Genomic DNA, 19,933 nt, shown 5'->3' with positions numbered 1-19,933 from the left:
ATACCAGTTTCGATCAAATAATTATTGAGGCCTGCGAAATACTTGCTTCCACAAAATACCGATTAAGGGAATTGATATACCTGCTTCCACCAAATATTGATTGAGGGCTGTGATATACTTGCTTCCACAAAATACTGATTAGGTTGTTTATTATACCTGCTTGCTTCAACAAAATACTGATTGAGGGCTACAAAATACCTGGTTCCACAAAATACTGATTAAAGGGTTCGATATACCTGCTTCCACCAAATATCGATTGAGGCCTGCAATATACCTGCTTTCACAAAATACTAATTTAAGGGGTTTGATATACCAGTTTCGACCAAATATTGATTGAGGCCTGCAAAATACTTGCTTCCACAAAATACCGATTAAGGGAATTGATATACCTGCTTCCACCAAATATTGATTGAGGGCTGCGATATATCTGCTTCCACGAAATACTGATTAGGGGGTTTAATATACCTGCTTGCTTCAACAAAATACTGATTAAAGGGTTCGAAATACCTGTTTCCACCAAATATTGATTAAGGCCTACGATATGCCTGCTTCCACAAAATACTGATTAAGGGGTTTGATAAATCTGCTTCCACCAAATAATGATTGAGAGCTGCGATATACCTGCTCCCACAAATAACTAATTAAGGGGTTCGATATACCTGTTTCCACCAAATATTGATTGAGGCCTGCGATATACCAGCTTCCACAAAATACCGATTAAGGGGTTTGATATACCTGTTTCCACCAAATATTGATTGAGACCTGCGATATACCAGCTTCCATAAATACAGCTCTTCTCTAGGAACTTAGGCACAGGGTAATTTTGAAAATGACAGGCAGAGGAAGAGGCAGGCCGTTCCATAGGGGTGATAGGGGTCAGGCAGGCGCACCAGGCCGGAGCCTAAGTGGGTAGTTGAAGATGGCGCGTGCGATTACTTCATAGGGTCCACCAGAGTTGGTTTAGTGGCTCATTCAGCCTTCGCTTCTGAACCCTCCTCATCCTCTGTATCTGCACCCTTCTCACTCTCTGCTGTGTGGACCCCCAAGGACAACACCATCACCACCATTGCCGCTCCACTTGAGTCAGAGGAATTATTTTCCCATCCATTTCCAGACCTTTCCGATACGCAGCCATTCTTGACATCGGATGAGGAAAAGGAGGTAGCATAGGCTGCCACTCAGATCAGCCCAAGGAGGGAGGTCCCCACTGTTACTGCCTACTCCAAGATCTCACATGATGACGTGTCAATGGACGTCACGTGGGTGCCCACAAGAGAGGAAGAGAAGGGGAGTTCAGAGGGAGAGATGGAGCAGCAGATAGGGAGGCGAAGGAGGAGAATCATGCAGAACTCGCAGTGCACAGGAGGCAAAAGCAGACTGAAAATGTATCTGGAGCAAGCCATCCACCATGCACGGTCACTTCTGGTGCTCCTAGGATGCCGGCACATGGCTCCACAGTGTGGGCTTTTTTTAATGTGTTAGTTGCTGACAATAGTGTTGCTATCTGCAGCCTATGCTGTCAATGCATAAGTCGCAGTAAGTCCAACACTCACCTAGGAACGACCGCCTTAAGAAGGCACCCGGCCTCCTATCACCAAGCCCAGTAGAAGCAACGCCGTCAGAGCCCACAAAGCCACACGCGCTCCACGTCCTGACACTTCTCCTTCTCCTCTCTCATCCCATTTGGCCATATGGCCACATTCAGTGGCAATTAAATATATCTCTGGTACACAGTGTCGGTGCCAATACACATCTGACCACAGACATGTGGTCTAGCAAACACGGGCAGGGAAGGTACATAACTTTTACTGCCCACTGGGTGAACCTTCTGACAGCCATCAAGCATGTAACCGGTGGCTCCCATGTGAATTTGGTGTCACCGCCATGGATTGCATGCAGGCCTGCCTCTTCTGCTCCTCCTACTTCATCCTCCGTTTCCTCCTCGGCTGACTCCTCCTTTTCCACTGCTGCCGCCTCTTCCACTGCGCCCGTCAAGCTCCCCAGAACCTATTTGACATGCCAGGTGAGATGTTGCCATGCTGTGCTGCGGCTGTTGTACCTGGAAGCCAAGAGCCACACCGGTCCTGCACTGCTTTGTCTGGCCATTTTTGAAAATCTTTCATGGCCATGGCTTGCCTTGCTGATGTTCAGCCTGCGACACCACCTGCCCATTGATTTGTGACAGCCCGACACCCCCTTGTATATGCTTGATAGGCTTCTCCAGCAGAAACGTGCCGTTAACGACTACCTGTACGATCTCTGTGGCAGGACAGGTTCTGGGGAGGTTGTTTTTTTTTTCACCGCGCCAGTGGCTGCTCATGCATGACGCATGCAGAATTCTGCGGCCATTTGATGAGATCACCAAACTGGTCAGTCGCAGCCAGGGCGCCATCAGTGACATCGTACCTTACGCCTTCTTTCTGGAGCGCGCATTGCGTCATTCATGTCATTGATCAAGCCGTCGAGGAGCAGGAGCAGGAAGATGAGGAAGTCACAATGCTGAATAAATTCTCAGCGACGGCTACTCCATCTTAGACAAGTCAGCAGGAGTCTGAAGAGGAGTCAGAGGAGGATGGTGCCTGGGGGGAGGAGGAGGAGGAGCAAGAACTTTTCAGGGATCCCTGGTGTTGTCCGTAGCTGGGGGGAGGAGACCGAGGACGACATTCTCCTGGGCGATAAGCAGGAGCCAGGATTCTCCACTGCTTCCAATTAAGTGCAAATGGGGGCCTTCATGCCCTATTGTTTGAAAAGGGACCCACGCATAAAAAGCATAAAGGGCAAGGACCAGAACTGGGTGGCAACGTACTTAGAGCCCCGGTACAAACATAAAATGGTGGACATGTTACCAGCATCACCGAGGGCTGACATAATGAAGAATTTCCAGGCCTTGCTGCAAGAGATGCTGCATTCTGCTGTTGGGTGCGCTGGCAGAGGAATTTCCACCCACAGTGAAACAGGTGCGGGTACCAATTCTACCGCGCCTGCAAGAACAGGGCGGTTTGAAGATGTGTTGGTCACTTTGGATATGAGATCATTCTTGCAACCAACCCATCGTCAGCCACCCTCCGGATCCAGCCTCATGGAACACCTAGACCGACAGGTGTACGACTACATCAGGTTAACGGCCTATGTGGACGCTCTGAGAAGCGAGGAACCCTTGGACTACTGGGTGTGCAGGCTTGACCTGTGGCCAGAGCTGGCACATTTTACCATGGAACTCTTGGCTTGCCCTTCGTCGAGTGTCCTGTCCAAAAGGATATTCAGCAGGGGGGATTGTAACAGATAAGCGCACTCGCCTAGCTCACGACAGTGTGGATTAACTCAAATTTCTAAAAAGGAATGAGGCATGAATCTCTGAGGAATTCAACACCTGTGATGACTACGTGTAATTGAATTTCCTCATGCCAGACCACACATCCGCCATCACCCAGAACAAAGAATACTACTTGTCTTATGTATATACAGTGACATAAAAGGCCTTTTCAGTCAGGTGAATACCTACTTTTTGGGGCCTCTACTCCAGTGGCCTACAGTAAACTTTTTATCCAGTGACCGCCTAATGTACCTCCAGCCACATCATCACAAGTTCTTTTATGTCAGGTGAATGTCTAATGTTTGGGGCCTGTATTGGCATACAGTAAAATTTGTATCCAGTGACTGCTTAATGTACCTTCAGCCACACAATCACAAGTTCTTTTTTGTCATGTGAATGTCTAATTTTTGTGGCTTGTACTGGCCTACAGTAAAATTTTTAGCTAGTGACTGCCTAATGTACCTCCAGCCACATAATCACAAGTTCTTTTCTGTCAGGTGAATGCCTAATATTTGGGGCCTGTACTCCAGTGGCCTACAGTAAAATTGTTATCTGGTGACCTCCTAATGTGCTTCCAGCCACATAATCACAAGTTCTTTTCTGTCAGACGAATGCCTAAATTTTGGGGTCTGTACTGGCCTACAGTAAAAAAAAAATTCCAGTAACCGCCTAATGTACCTCCAGCCACATCATCACAACTTATTATCTATCAGATGAATGCTGAATTTTTGGGGCCTGTACTCCAGTGGCCTACAGTAAAATTTTTATCCGGTGACCGCCTAATTTACCTCCAGCCACATAATCACAAGTTCTTTTTTGTCAGATGAATGCCAAATTTATGGGTCCTGTACTCCAGTGGCCTACAGTAAAAACAAAATCCAGTAACCACCTAATGTACCTCCAGCTACATCATCACAAGTTCTTTTCTGTCAGGTGAATGCCTAATTTTTGGGGCTTGTACTTGTCTACAGTAAAATTTTTAGCTAGTGACTGCCTAATGTACCTCCAGCCACATAATCACAAGTTCTTTTCTGTCAGGTGAATGCCTAATTATTGAGGCCTGTACTGGCCTACAGTAAAATTGTTATCCGGTGACTGCCTAATGTACCTCCAGCCACATCATCACAAGTTCTTTTCTGTCAGGTGAATGCCTAATTTTTGAGGCCTGTACTTGCCTACAGTAAAATTTTTATCCAGTGACTGCCTAATGTACCTCCAGCTACATAATCACAAGTTATTTTCTGTCAGGTTAATGCCACATTTTTAGGGCCTGTACTGGCCTACAGTGAAATTTTTATCTAGTGACCGCCTAATTTACCTCCAGCCGCATAATAACAAGTTCTTTTTTGTCAGGTGAATGCCTAATATTTGGGGTCTGTACTCCAGTGGCCTACAGTAAATGTTTTTTCCAGTAACCGCCTAATGCACCTCCAGCTACATCATTACAAGTTCTTTTTTGTCAGGTGAATGCCTAATTTTTGGGGCCTGTACTGGCCTACAGTAAAATTTTTAGCCAGTGACTGCCTAATGTACCTCCAGCCACATAATCACAAGTTCTTTTCTGTCAGGTAAATGCCAAATTTTTAGGGCCTGTACTCCAGTGGCCTAAAATAAAAAATTTCTAGGCTCTAGCAGGGCACATTTACCTTTAAGACGCATAAAAATGGCTCCTGATTAAAATACATATTTTTTGTGGGAATTTTTGCCAATGATCCCCCTCTGGTATGTTACTGTCCATGTTGTGTTATGATTTGTGCACTTCTAGTAATTATTTGGTGGCTGCAAATATGACCTGAAGGTTTTTCAGGTTCGCCTGCCATTAAAGTCATTGGGGCCCACCGCGAACGCGTAGTTTGGGAACATTTGATTGCGAACCATCCCTGCCGATGTTCGTCCATCACTATTTCTGAAGTGTTTAGTGTGTTATAGCACCATCTAGCGGTGTTAAGTTGCATTACACTTTGTTTTACCTGTTACAAAGACTACTGCACTGTGGGTGGTGCACTGCATTGTGGGAGTGAAAAAAATTCTAGGAAAGAGAAGTTTCCAGTCTCTAGGACACAGTTCAGTGCTGTCCTATGCATGTCTCCTTCTCAAACTCCACCATCCTTGTAAAATCATATCTGGTGAGAGAACTGCCTTTGTTTCAGGGATATTGTGTGATGCTGTTCAGTCAGTTGTAATTGTTTAGTCAGGGAGTTGTTACTACTGTTAGCTAGCCATGCAATCCTATGTATAGGCAGCCATTTTGCCATGTGCTTTTACTATTATTGTAAATGTTATAGTACATGCTATGTTATACTTAATACTTATATGTGTTATTTGTATTCTTGTAGTTTTACCAAACAATCCTGTTTAATCATTCAACCAACCGTATATAATCAACCAATCACATATGTACGACCTGTTGACCAATAAACAAGTTAGACTACAAAGAACAGTCCTATTATTTGGAAAACAGGAATGGTTTATGCTGAATGTCAGACTGCACACTGTGTGAATGTGTATGAAGACAGAACACCCATAATCTGAGTCTAGACTCTCCGCGAAGCCCATGTCAGGCTGAACACGATTACCAGGGTTCTGAGGATGTGGGTTTTATGAGGTCGGAGTTATGGCTTCTGATATTGTTTCATCCACCTACTGAATGGTTTAGACTACCTGCTGGGTTTGCAGCTGACATGGCTGTGGTTGCCCCGCATTTTTTGTGTCCTCTTCCAGGCCTTCATTACTATGGAGTTAAATAGAGTTCTTCCTCTGAGAATGTGTAGTGTTTCGCCCCTGCGTAGACTGTCCGACATCATAGGGGCACAATTAACATAAAGCCTTGCTAGATCACAAGACACTGACATAGTGACAAGTTCCGGTAAATCCAAAAACTATCTATCTATCTATCTATCTATCTATCTATCTATCTATCTATCTATCTATCTATCTATCTATCTATCTATCTCTGTCTATCTGTCTGTATATCTCAGATTTCGTTACAAACACTGATCTTGTAACTAATACTGTGGCAGTAAGGCAGCACAGGTAGTTTTCTTACTTACATCTTGTTCATAAATATGATATGCTTTCATGGATCCCAATGGACATATCCACTATTATACAAGGATGACAAGTAAGCAAACAATCCCTCTGCAGCTGAGATTTCCAAGCTCAGCAAAGTTTAATAGATAGTATATTATAAGGTTAGACTATACCTCCTTATTTGAGCGTTAATTCTGTACATCCACCAAGCCTTTTTAAAAACATATACACAAAAAAATTGTCTTACTTTTTGTACATTTTGTATGGCAAGAAATGACAACTGAAAATCAATCATTATGTCATAAGGTCATAAGGAAAATATATTTCACATATTACAGATATCAATGATTACATTTAAAGTGACATTCCGGGTAAAAACATATGCAGCGAACCCCTAAGGAGCTGGTTTTGAGGATGAGAGTGGTAGTGGCCCTAATGAGATGTTGTGTCACAGTGTACTCCCTGAGGTTGTTGCTCCCTGGGGATCAGTACAGTGGAAAGGTGGTTTGAAGAAGTAGGACAGAAGTAAAAGTATAGAGGTAAAGAGATAAAATATCCCAGGGCGCAAGAATCCAATCCAGTTAGTTGTAGTAAATAGAAAACTTATTTATTGCAGAAGTACAACGCGTTTCGGGGAGTAGTTCCCCTTCATCAGGTACATAACACTATGCAGTGTTATGTACCTGATGAAGGGGAACTACTCCCCGAAACGCGTTGTACTTCTGCAATAAATAAGTTTTCTATTTACTACAACTATCTGGATTGGATTCTTGCGCCCTGGGATATTTTATCTCTTTACCTCTGTTTCCTATCACTTCTTGGAGACTTCAGGGATCTCCGACAAGAAGTCATCCCTCCGCGGCTGCAGATCCACCAGCGAATCGTGACTCCATCACATGTATTGACAAGCTTTTACTAGAGTTGTGCCTACAGATAGCACAACCACAAAAGGTGAGCCCTGTACTGGAACCATTTATTTTATCTGTCTACCAACGGTATTACCCTATGGTGCGCCCTGCTTTGTTTTTAACAGCATAAAGTAAATCCTGTGGATCCAGAAGTAAAAGTATAACAGACTCTTTACTTGAAAAATATAATGTGTGGTACATCCAGCAGTAGCAGGTACACCAAAGAGCAGTCGCCAAATGTTGAGACATGGTGGCTGGTTCAGTCTCAATTTAATGGCACTTGCAGGAACTTATGTATATACATTTCCACAGTATGATACAGGCCTGGAGTTTATTTGGACTGGAAAGGGTCCAGGTGATGGGTGTCTGAGCCATAGTCCCTCACCTGCAGAATAATCTGTAAAGTGGTGATTTTACTGATAAGTCTGCTGTCAAGGCACACTGAAGCTTTTTTTAGAAGCAGTGTTTTTAAAACCTGGTACCACATTGCAAGATTCTGGATGAACAAGTAGCATTTTGGGTTTCGTCATAGATTTATTTTTTTATGATGAAACAAACAATATTTACATACAAGTACAGTACAGACCAAAAGTTTGGATACACCTTCTCATTCAAAGAGTTTTCTTTATTTTCATGACTATGAAGGCATCAAAACTATGAATTAACACATGTGGAATTATATACATAACAAACAAGTGTGAAACAACTGAAAATATGTCATATTCTAGGTTCTTCAAAGTAGCCACCTTTTGCTTTGATTACTGCTTTGCACACTATTGGCATTCTTTTGATGAGCTTCAAGAGGTAGTCCCCTGAAATGGTCTTCCAACAGTCTTGAAGGAGTTCCCAGAGATGCTTAGCACTTGTTGGCCCTTTTGCCTTCACTCTGCGGTCCAGCTCACCCCAAACAATCTCGATTGGGTTCTGGTCCGGTGACTGTGGAGGCCAGGTCATCTGGCGCAGCACCCCATCACTCTCCTTCATGGTCAAATAGCCCTTACTTTCAACATTTTCCCAATTTTTCGGCTGACTGACTGACCTTCATTTCTTAAAGTAATGATGGCCACTAGTTCTTCTTTACTTAGCTGCTTTTTTCTTGCCATAATACAAATTCTAACAGTCTATTCAGTAGGACTATCAGCTGTGTATCCACCTGACTTCTCCTCAACGCAACTGATGGTCCCAACCCCATTTATAAGGCAAAAAATCCCACTTATTAAACCTGACAGGGCACACCTGTGAAGTGAAAACCATTTCAGGGGACTACCTCTTGAAGCTCATCAAGAGAATGCCAAGAGTGTGCAAAGCAGTAATCAAAGCAAAAGGTGGTTACTTTGAAGAACCTAGAATATGACATATTTTCTGTTGTTTCACACTTGTTTGTTATGTATATAATTCCACATGTGTTAATTCATAGTTTTGATGCCTTCAGTGTGAATCTACAATTTTCATAGTCATGAAAATAAAGAAAACTCTTTGAATGAGAAGGTGTGTCCAAACTTTTGGTCTGTACTGTACATATCCAAAACATTATTACTTTTTATCCCAGCCTCATAGTACCCTCCCTACCCACCCTCCCATTGCGGTGCCTCTTGGAAAGGGGTACGTTAAATAGTGATGAGCGGCAGGGGCAATATTCAAATTCGCGATATTTTGCAAATATTTTGTAGAATATTCGTCATATGTTTGCAAATTCGAGATTATATTCTTGATTGCGAAAATCGGCAATGTATTATTCGCGTAATGTGCACGAAATACCTGTGTGGGTCACTTATGCTACATTTTTCAAGCTGTTTTTAAGTTTCCTGAGACTGGAGAAAATGGATGACACGGCAGGACATTAGAATAGCTTTATATGCAGATAGAGTGCTCCAATATATTTGCGCTTTGCGAATTTTTGGCAATTAATGATGCACATATTTTTTCGTAATGCGTGCAACTTGTATAGTAAGGGGCAGGCAACTTTTCGAATATATAGCACTATATTCTAAATATTCACAAATTCTCGAAGTGACGATATTTGCAATAAAAATTTGCTTTTCGAATATTTGCGCTCAACACTAACGTTAAAGAAGGAGATTTAGAGTTTCCAATACGCCCATTCCTTAATCCATTTTTCCTCTATATTCCTTTGTTATTAAAGCACTTTTTCATATCTTTTGATCTTGCTGACCACGTTGAGCCATTTAGTCACATCTGGAATATCCCATGAAAACCAGACCTATGTAATCAGGAGTCTTGCCAAAAACATTACATTTACCAAAATAATATTTTTATATTTGCAACAATTAACCCTGAGAAGATCACTCAATATCCAATACTCCATCATAAAAGGAATTACTACTTTTAGTTTTTGGGTAATAAAGTCGTCAATCGCTTACCAGTATTCTTTTAGTTCTATACAAAACCAAAACATATATTTCAGCTCCTGGTACATCACAACATGGGCAATTGGATGTATTCCTTAAGCCACATTTATTAAGCCATACTGGCGTAACATGAACTCTATGTGAAATATTAAATTGAACTAAAACGTGATTAAAGTTGTGAGACACTAATCTAAGGTTAGACAATATATTCTCCCAATACTCTACTTGTATACTTGAACATTCATCGCCCCAGGCCCTCTGTCCAGGTGAGCATATATTATTAAATAGTGTTTTAACTAATAATTTATAAAGTTGAGCAATCTTAACCTTGTGACCTACACTCCCCATTACTTGATTTAAAGGTGTAGAAACATCTACCTCTAAGGCCTCATGCACACGACCGTATTATTTTGCGGTCCGCAAAACGGGGTTCCGTTTTCCCGTGATCCGTGACCGTTTTTTCGTCCGTGGGTCTTCCTTGATTTTTGGAGGATCCACGGACATGAAAAAAAAGTCGTTTTGGTGTCCGCCTGGCCGTGCGGAGCCAAACGGATCCGTCCTGAATTACAATGCAAGTCAATGGGGACGGATCCATTTGACGTTGACACAATATGGTGCCATTTCAAACGGATCCGTCCCTATTGACTTTCAATGTAAAGTCTGGAGTCCCTTTTATACCATCGGATCTGAGTTTTCTCCAATCCGATGGTATATTTTAACTTGAAGCGTCCCCATCACCATGGGAACGCCTCTATGTTAGAATATACTGTCGGATATGAGTTAGATCGTGAAACCTCATTTCCGACAGTATATTCTAACACAGAGGCGATCCCATGGTGATGGGGACGCTTCTAGTTAGAATATACTACAAACTGTGTACATGACTGCCCCCTGCTGCCTAGCAGCATCCGATCTCTTACAGGGGGCCGTGATCAGCACAATTAACCCCTCAGGTGCCGCACTTGAAGGGGTTAATTGTACTATCATATCCCCCTGTAAGAGATCAGGGCTGCCAGGCAGCAGGGGGCAGACCCCCCCCTCCCCAGTTTGAATATCATTGGTGGGCAGTGCGGCCCCACCCCCCCTTCCTCCCTCTATTGTAATAATTTGTTGATGGCACAGTGTGCGCCCCCCGCCCCCCTTCCTCCCTCTATTGTAAGAATTCGTTGGTGGCACAGTGTGCGCCCCCCCCCCCCCCTCCTCCCTCTATTGTAATAATTTGTTGGTGGCACAGTGTGCGCCCCCCCTCTATTGTAATAAATCGTTGGTGGCACAGTGTGCGCCCCCCCCTTCCTCCCTCTATTGTAATAATTCGTTGGTGGCACAGTGTGCGCCCCCTCCCCTTCCTCCCTCTATTGTAATAAATCGTTGGTGGCACAGTGTGCGCCCTCCATCGGCCCCCTCCCTCTATAGCATTAACAACATTGGTGGCCAGTGTGCGGCCTCTCATCTCCCCCCCCCCCCGATCATTGGTGGCAGCGGGTTACTAGCAATAGTACAATAGTAAAAGATTCATACTTACCTGGGAGCTGCGATGTCTGTGTCCGGCCGGGAGCTCCTCCTACTGGTAAGTGACAGTTCATTTAGCAATGCGCCGCACAGACCTGTCACTTACCAGTAGGTGGAGCTCCCGGCCGGACACGAACATCGCAGCTCGCAGGTAAGTATGAATCTTCTACTATTGTACTATTGCTAAGTAACCATGGCAACCAGGACTGTAGTAGCGTCCTGGTTGCCATGGTTACAGATCGGAGCCCCAGCGATTAAACTGGGACTCCGATCGGAACTCCGCTGCCACCAATGATGGGGGGGGGAGATGGGAGGCCGCACACTGGCCACCAATGTTGTTAATGCTATAGAGGGAGAAGGGGCCGATGGGGGCGCACACTGTGCCACCAACGAATTACTACAATAGAGGGAGGGAGGGGGGGGGGCGCACACTGTGCCACCAACGAATTATTACAATAGAGGGAGGGGGGGGCCGCACTGGCGACCAACCTATTATTACAATAGAGGGGGGGGGGGCCGCACTGGCCACCAATGATATTCAAACTGGGGAGGGGGGAGGGTCTGCCCCCTGCTGCCTGGCAGCCCTGATCTCTTACAGGGGGATATGATAGTACAATTAACCCCTTCAGGTGCTGCACCTGAAGCGGTTAATTGTGCTGATCACGGCCCCCTGTAAGAGATCTGGTGCTGCCAGGCAGCAGGGGGCAGTCTTGTACACAGTTTGTAGTGTATTCTAACTAGAAGCGTCCCCATCACCATGGGAACGCTTCTCTGTTAGAATATACTGTCGGTTCTGAGTTTTCACGAAGTGAAAACTTAGATCTGAAAAAGCTTTTATGCAGACGGATCTTTGGATCCGTCTGTATGAAAGTAACCTACGGCCACGGATCACGGACACGGATGCCAATCTTGTGTGCATCCGTGTTCTTTCACGGACCCATTGACTTGAATGGGTCCGTGAACCGTTGTCCGTCAAAAAAATAGGACAGGTCATATTTTTTTGATGGACAGGATACACGGATCACGAAAGTCAATGGGTCCGCGAAAAAAAACGGAAAACGGCACAACGGCCACGGATGCACACAACGGTCGTGTGCATGAGGCCTAACAAAAATGTATTTGTAATACTGTGCAGTGCCGATCGTAACTGAAAATACCTAAACCAAGATAAATTACTTATATTCTCTCTTTGTGTTAGGTCAAAAAATTCAAGTATTTCCCCATTCCTCACCACCTGTGCAACAAAAAGAATACTATTTTTTTTGCCAATAGTGATCCCCTACCAATTCATCTAAAACCTGTGAATAATTATTGTGCCATAATGGAGTACATCTCAAAGAGCCCTTTATCCCCATCCATCCTCTAATAGTACACAAAGACTTACTAAACAATTTCCCAGCCTCTCTGTAGTCCTGTTGTATGTTAGATAGCTGTCTGGATTCCATAGAGTAAATATATTATTATGAGGAGATCTATTCACCAGGGTCCTACATAGTGGGCTATTCTTCCATTCACAAAAAAGCCACAACTGTGCAGCTATAAAGTAACCCTTCAAATATGGAAGGTTCAACCCTCCCGTTTCTATTGACTTTTAAAGGTAATCTACTTTAAATCTTACCCGCTTTCATCCTCAAATTAAATCGTTAATAGGAGAAAGCCAGGGTCGGCCAACCGCCTAAATCCCGCTGGGTTTTGTCATACAAAAATTTGTTCGCAAACAGTCAGTTGCTGCTATGTATAGGGTTCCCATCCCAAGTAATATTTTTTCAAAGATATCAGTAGATAAACGAGGTGTTCTTTGTGTTTTTCTTTTTTTTTTTTTTTCAAATCGAAGCAAAGTAACATACGGCAGTACGTGTGAACCTTTTCGGCTATGCAAAGCCTTCCTCAGACACTAAGAAATTACAAAAAAATTATAATAATAAAGCCATATGTACAGTAGATACTATATTCAATTGACAGCATATAGTTATAGAAAATAAAAATAAAAATAAATAAAAATAATATATGAAAAAAACATAAAATACAGATGTCGACACTATGAAATCTAGAGAAATGCTCTTGTCCGGATCTCAGGTCGTCTGGAGCAAAAAAAAAATCACTTTTCCATATAAGATGAAGACTGCGTCGACCTATTACATATCTTGCAGAGGCGTCATATCAACTCAAAATCATATATTAAGGAATAAATATCCAGTTATAAATCCCAATATCCTAAATCTGATGCATACGTCATTTTAATAAAGTTACGTACAATAGTACTGCCTTCAATAGTTTATATTGTTACTGGCATAATGACCCCTATTATCTCAGGTCATCACAAACCTAATCATACCACCATACAATTTCAATGTATCCATAGTTTCCATATGGGAACAGGGCCTTCCATCCCTTACCTGTGCCGCAGTAGATGTAGATATAGTGAAGAAAAGTGGTGTAGTCACGCCAGAAAAAGGGAGCTATGCTCCAAAATACTTAAGTGGGTGTACCGTCCTGTACCCACAGCTCCAATTTGAATGGAGAAACAGGATCGCGCCCTAGTCAGGGGGCGGATCCTGCTCAAAACACATGGGACGCAGTGAGTTCCACCGGCCGGATGCGCATCGGCCGGTGGAACGCATCGGGACCGGAAGTTGCGTTCCAACGGCCGGTAGTGCCCGGTCGTGGAACGCAAGATAGCTCTAACTGCACGGACTCACCAGAGAGCAGGGTATGAGCAAGAATATGATCAAGAATCATCAAGAATAAGATACCTATATTTTGTGGAGTATATTAGGCTATATGATTCTATATATACAGTCGTGGCCAAAAGTTACATAAATATTGGAAATTGGAAAAGTTGCTGCTTAAGTTTTTATAATAGCAATTCGCATATACTCCACAATGTTATGAAGAGTGATCAGATGAATTGCATAGTCCTTTTTTGCCATGAAAATTTACTTAATCCCAAAAAAAACTTTCCACTGCATTTCATTGCTGTCATTAAAGGACCTGCTGAGATCATTTCAGTAATCGCCTTGTTAACTCAGGTGAGAATGTTGACGAGCACAAGGCTGGAGATCATTATGTCAGGCTGATTGGGTTAAAATGGCAGACTTGACATGTTAAAAGGAGGGTGATGCTTGAAATCATTGATCTTCCATTGTTAACCATGGTGACCTGCAAAGAAACACGTGCAGCCATCATTGCGTTGCCTAAAAATGGCTTCACAGGCAAGGATATTGTGGCTACTAAGATTGCACCTCAATCAACAATTTATAGGATCATCAAGAACTTCAAGGAAAGAGGTTCAATTCTTGTTAAGAAGGCTTCAGGGCGTAAAAGAAAGTCCAGCAAGTGCCAGGATCGTCTCCTAAAGAGGATTCAGCTGCGGGATCAGAGTGCCACCAGTGCAGAGCTTGCTCAGGAATGGCAGCAGGCAGGTGTGATCGCATCTGCACGCACAGTGATGCGAAGACTTTTGGAAGATGGCCTGGTGTCAAGAAGGGCAGCAAAGAAGCCACTTCTCTCCAAAAAAAACATCAGGGACAGATTGATCTTCTGCAGAAAATATGGTGAATGGACTACTGAGGACTGGGACAAAGTCCTATTCTCCGATGAAGGCTCTTTCCGAGTGTTCGGGGCATCTGGAAAAAGGCTTGTCCAGAGAAGAAAAGGTGAGCGCTACAATCAGTCTTGTGTCATGCCAACAGTAAAGCATCCTGAGACCATTCATGTGTGGGGTTGCTTCTCATCCAAGGGAGTGGGCTCACTCACAATTTTGCCCAAAAACACAGCCATGAATAAAGAATGGTACCAAAACACCCTCCAACAGCAACTTCTTCCAACAATCCAACAACAGTTTGGTGAAGAACAATGCATTTTCCAGCACGATGGAGCACCGTGCCCTAAGGCAAAAGTGATAACTAAGTGGCTCGGGGACCAAAACGTTGACATTTTGGTTCCATGGCCTGGAAACTCCCCAGATCTTAATCCCATTGAGAACTTGTGGTCAATCCTCAAGAGGCGGGTGGACAAAGAAAAACCCACTAATTCTGACAAACTCCAAGAAGTGATGAGTCAGGAATTGGCTCAGAAGTTGATTGAGAGCTTGCCCAGTCGAATTGCAGAGGTCCTAAAAAAGAAGGGCCAACACTGCAAATACTGACTCTTTGCATAAATGTCATGTAATTGTCGATAAAAGCCTTTGAAACGTATGAAGTGCGTGTAATTATATTTCACTACATCACAGAAACAACTGAAACAAAGATCTAAAAGCAGTTTAGCAGCAAACTTTGTGAAAACTAATATTTGTGTCATTCTCAAAACTTTTGGCCACGACTGTATGTGCAATATACTACTAAAAATGAATACCATTATCATTGCTATAATGGAGAGATGAAAAAAGGATATCAGAATAACAGAGGAGATTATTTAGAGATAAGGGGATAAGAATCTAGAAGAAAAATAAAGAAATAGATAGAATTAGTAATAAATAGGGATAAGGGGATAAGAAGTATAGGAGAAAAATAAATAGAATTAGTAATGAATGGAGAAAAAAGGGAGAAGAGAGGAGAAAAGGAAAAGAAAAAAGAGGGGACGGAGCAGTAAAGGTAAAATCGACAGTATATTATGAAAAAAGGATACTAGATTGCTTTACCAGAATGTGGATGTGAGATGGTGAGATGTGAGATGGTGGAACCTTTCTGAATATGCGTGCATTGGGCACAATGTAGACATGGAAAAGTACCCCTCTTAGGAGTGGATAAAAAGATTTGTTTGGGTATTTGCGTATCTGGACCTATGTCTGCCCTCACTAAATTATCCCGCTGGGTTTTGGTCATAGATTTACTTAAGGGCAACCAAAGCTTGCCCACTTAGGATAAAAAAATGGGAATGACGTGCAAACTCGAGAATATTCTTCAAACTGCTTCATAAAAGGGAAAGAGAGAACCAGCTAGGTTTCTCTACAGCAAGTATTCTAGGCTATTAAGAGCTTTTATGAATGATGGACTCTATATAGAAGAAATCATGTGCTTCTTAATAATTATTTGTGTTATCTTTAGAATGCATTTATATCATCTGGTTTAATACATTATGTAACATTAGTGTAGCTTCATGTTTTGTTGTAAATGAATATGCTTGTGGTTGCCATTATTTGATGTTTTGCCATTTGCTACAATAATGTTCTTTGTTCCATTGTTGGTCAATGCGCAGCATTAGAATCATTCTTACATAGTCAGTTTCCAAGAATAAGAAAGCTAAATCATCTGCAGTGAATCAATGAATTAGGCTTTAGATAAAGAAAGGGTGTATTTTTCCATACAAAGCATCTTAAGCAGGTACAGTGGGATGCAAAAGTTTGGGCAACCTTGTTAATCGTCATGATTTTCCTGTATAAATCGTTGGTTGTTACGATAAAATATGTCAGTTAAATATATCATATAGGAGACACACACAGTGATATTTGAGAAGTGAAATGAAGTTTATTGGATTTACAGAAAGTGTGCTATAATTGTTTAAACAAAATTAGGCAGGTGCATAAATTTGGGCACTGTTGTCATTTTATTGATTCCAAAACCTTTAGAACTAATTATTGGAACTCAAATTGGCTTGGTAAGCTCAGTGACCCCTGACCTACATACACAGGTGAATCCAATTATGAGAGAGTATTTAAGGGGGTCAATTGTAAGTTTCCCTCCTTTTTTAATTTTCTCTGAAGAGTAGCAACATTGGGGTCTCAAAACAACTCTCAAATGACCTGCAGACAAAGATTGTTCACCATCATGGTTTAGGGGAAGGATACAGAAAGCTGTCTCAGAGATTTCAGCTGTCTGTTTCCACAGTTAGGAACATATTGAGGAAATGGAAGACCACAGGCTCAGTTCAAGTTAAGGCTCGAAGTGGCAGACCAAGAAAAATCTCGGATTGACAGAAGCGACGAATGGTGAGAACAGTCAGAGTAAACCCACAGACCAGCACCAAAGACCTACAACATCATCTTGCTGCAGATGGAGTCACTGTGCATCGTTCAACCATTCGGCGCACTTTACACATGGAGATGCTGTATGCGAGAGTGATGCAGAGGAAGCCTTTTCTCCGCCCACAGCACAAAAAGTGCTGCTTTAGGTGGGCTAAAGCACATTCGGACAAGCCAGCTTCATTTTGGAATAAGGTGCTGTGGACTGATGAAACTAAAATTGAGTTATTTGGCCATAACCAGGGGCGTTATGCATGGAGGAAAAAGAACACAGCATTCCAAGAAAAACACCTGTTACCTACAGTAAAATATGGTGGTGGTCCCATCATGCTGTGGGGCTGTGTGGCCAGTGCAGGGACTGGGAATCTTGTCAAAGTTGAGGGACGCATGGATTCCACTCAGTATCAGCAGATTCTGGAGACCAATGTCCAGGAATCAGTGACAAAGCTGAAGCTGGATCTTTCAACAAGACAACAACCCTAAACACTGCTCAAAATCCACTAAGGCATTTATACAGAGGAACAAGTACAACGTTCTGGAATGGCCATCTCAGTCCCCCGACTTGAATATAATATAAAATCTGTGGTGTGACTTAAAGAGAGCTGTCCATGCTCGGAAGCCATCAAACCTGAATGAACTAAAGATGTTTTGTAAAGAGGAATGGTCCAAAATACCTTCAACCAGAATCCAGACTCTCATTGGAACCTACAGGAAGCGTTTAGAGGCTGTAATTTCTGCAAAAGGAGGATCTATTAAATATTGATTTCATTTCTTTTTTGTGGTGCCCAAATTTATGCACCTGCCTAATTTTGTTTAAACAATTATAGCACACTTTCTGTAAATCCAATAAACTTCATTTCACTTCTCAAATATCACTGTGTGTGTCTCCTATATGATATATTTAACTGACATTTTTTATCGTAACAACCAACGATTTATACAGGAAAATCATGACGATTACCAAAGGTTGCCCAAACTTTCGCATCCCACTGTAAATACATACATTATGTAGCCAAGTTTACAATGCATTCAGAAAGTCTTCAGACTCTTTCACATTTTCATATTTTATTATGTTGTGGCCTTCTGCTAAAATAAATTCAAGTTTTCCTCCACCACCTGCCATCGGTACCACATAATGTGAAATTAACCCATAAAGTGAAAACAGAATTTTAGAAATGTTGCTAGTATATTAAAAAGTAAAAACTAAAGTTTCGAATGGACATAAGACCCTTTGCTATGACACTTGCAATGTAAATTTGAGGGTCTCCCATTGATCATCTTTGAGATGTTTCTACAACTTATTAATTGGAGTCCACCTATGGTACATTCAGTTGATTGGATATGATTTGGAAAAACAAACCCCTGTCTATGTAAGGTCCCACCGCTGACAAGGCATATCTGAGCAAACAAAACAAAAAATATCTCCTACAAAAAATTTCTGCAGCATTTTAAATTTCCAAGGCCTTCATAAGGGTTGAGTAAGTACAGAGATATTCTTAATGAAAACCTTAGCAGCAGTGCGCTGGACATCAGAATTGGCCATAGGTTCACTTGCCAACAAGAATGACCAAAAGCACACAGCACACAGGATAACCTAGGAGTGGTTTATAGAAATCTCTGTCAATTTCCTTGAGCCCTGATTTGAACCCAATTGAACATCTCTGGAGAAACCTGAAAATGGCTGTCCACCGAAGGTCCCCATCCAACTTGATAGAGTTTGAGATGATCTACAGAGAAGAATGGCAGAAAATCCCCAAATCCAGGTGTGCAAACCTTGTGGCATCATACCATAGTTTTACTTTTCAATAAATTAGCAAACATTTCAAACAAAATCTCAAAATTTTATTTTCCCTTTCTCATTATGGGGTACTGAGTGCAGAATGATGGGTAAAAACTTGACTTAAAAGAAAAATTAGCACAAGGCTACTGTGACGAGACCAATCTCGCCACATTGCATTGGAGAAGCCTGGTTGCCCGCCTGCTTCCTTTAGATTATGGCCCCATGTGGAAACGCTTGATTTTCCCCTGCAAAGACTATGTGAAAGAATTTGGCTCCATGGCAATTGAACTGTATTCATGTAGTCTGAGTGCCATTCGCCTAATAATTGAATGCACTCAGACCTGAGCTATCTGGGGATATGTTAAATGTCTATCTTTTATGCAATAGCTGCACAGTTATATATTCTTATGTCTTTTATTGTCTTTTGCTACCATGTGGCTAATGGAGTTTTGCCTCTGCCCTTGGAGATAAATTGGATTACTTCCCAATTGTCTCCAGGACAGAAGACATTGTGTAACACTGTGTATTCTCCTGCCTGTGATAATTACATTAACCCATTGTGTAAGGTAATTGTATCACAGGCAGAGGGGAGGATTTTGTGTGGGAGTGTCTGAGTGTATTGTACGGGGTTACTTGTTGTTTTACAAAACCCTGTGGGTGGTACTAATGTGTAAGAATGTGTATAAGAACAATAAACCCACAGCTCTGGCTGTCCACTGCTTTACCCTCAACACAGAGCTTGGTCTCGTTCTTGGGGGGATTGTATGCTGCCAGTTCGACTGCTAGGAGTGTAAACCTTTCATATGGTTTTTCCTATTTGGCTGTATGCAGCATTCATGGTTTCCAGTTCGGGAGTTTGGTGTTCTGTAAGTAGCTGTGCCTGTAGCTCTGGAAGGGGAAGATTGCCTCAGCGGTTTTAACCCCTTTTATGGCCGTGGTGTCATAACAATTGGTGGCAAGCGACGGGATGGTTCTCACAGCCCAGAAGGACAGCTACAAAGTAACATCATTCCCTGGAATTACAATTTGAGGGCAACTCATGTCCCAGTACAGCGACCCTGACAG

Source organism: Bufo bufo, chromosome 4, assembly GCF_905171765.1.
Source record: "Bufo bufo chromosome 4, aBufBuf1.1, whole genome shotgun sequence".
Lineage (NCBI taxonomy): Eukaryota > Metazoa > Chordata > Amphibia > Anura > Bufonidae > Bufo > Bufo bufo.
This window is presented reverse-complemented; position numbering follows the sequence as displayed.